Raw genomic sequence first — 936 nt, forward strand, 5'->3', positions numbered from 1 at the left:
TTGGAGTAATCTTGGCACAGTGGCCTGACTGTCACAGTGGTCTTCCTTTCTACCCTGCATCCCATCAACAGACACTGTCTCGTTGCCTCTCAACACAGCAAGATATTTGAAATATACAGTCGTGTACCCTTTATTACCGTATATTGCTGCGACTGTCTTATTTTATCATCAGTTGTTAAGCTTTTGCTGGGCTTTATTTGTAAACCGAGCTTTATCACAGCTGTGTGTGTATCCGAGAGACACCATGTCAGTTTTAGTATTATCCACAGTTTCAGCCATCTTGGAATGCATTTCTCTAGGATAAAAACCATATTTGCTTTAAAAAAATTATTGTTATTTATTATAAAAGTGATGTACAGAGGAGTTACAATTACCTAAGTCAGGTAAAGAGTATATTTATTTTTGGACAACGGCAGCCTTTCCCTCACTCTCCATATTTGCCTTTTAAATTTAAAAAAAAATCGATAGTTCAAAATGCAAATGACACCAGGCATTGGTGGCTCACACCTGTAATCCTAGCTACTCAAGTGGCTAAAATCTGAGGATTAAGGTTCTAAGTCAGCCCAGGCCAAAAAAAATCTATGATACTCTTATCTCCAATTAAACAGATTTAAAAAAAAAAAAAAAAGCCAGAGTGGAGCTGTGGCTCAAGTGATAGTATGACAGCCTTGAACAAATAGCCAAGTAAGAGCACAAGGCCCTGAGTTCAAGCCTGTGCATGCATGCACATGTACTTGTACACACACAAAAACTAAGAATTTCAAGGCTGGGAGGTGGCTCAGTGGTAGAGTGCTTGCCTTGCATGCATGAGGCCCTGGGTTCAATTCCTCAGCACCACATAAACAGAAAAGGCCAGAAGTGGTGCTATGGCTCTAGTGGTAGAGCACCTTGAGCTGAAGAGCTAAGGGACAGCCCCCAGGCCCAGAGTTCAGGCCC

Source organism: Dipodomys spectabilis, unplaced genomic scaffold, assembly GCF_019054845.1.
Source record: "Dipodomys spectabilis isolate Male_0828 unplaced genomic scaffold, ASM1905484v1 ptg000069l, whole genome shotgun sequence".
Taxonomy (NCBI): Eukaryota; Metazoa; Chordata; class Mammalia; order Rodentia; family Heteromyidae; genus Dipodomys; species Dipodomys spectabilis.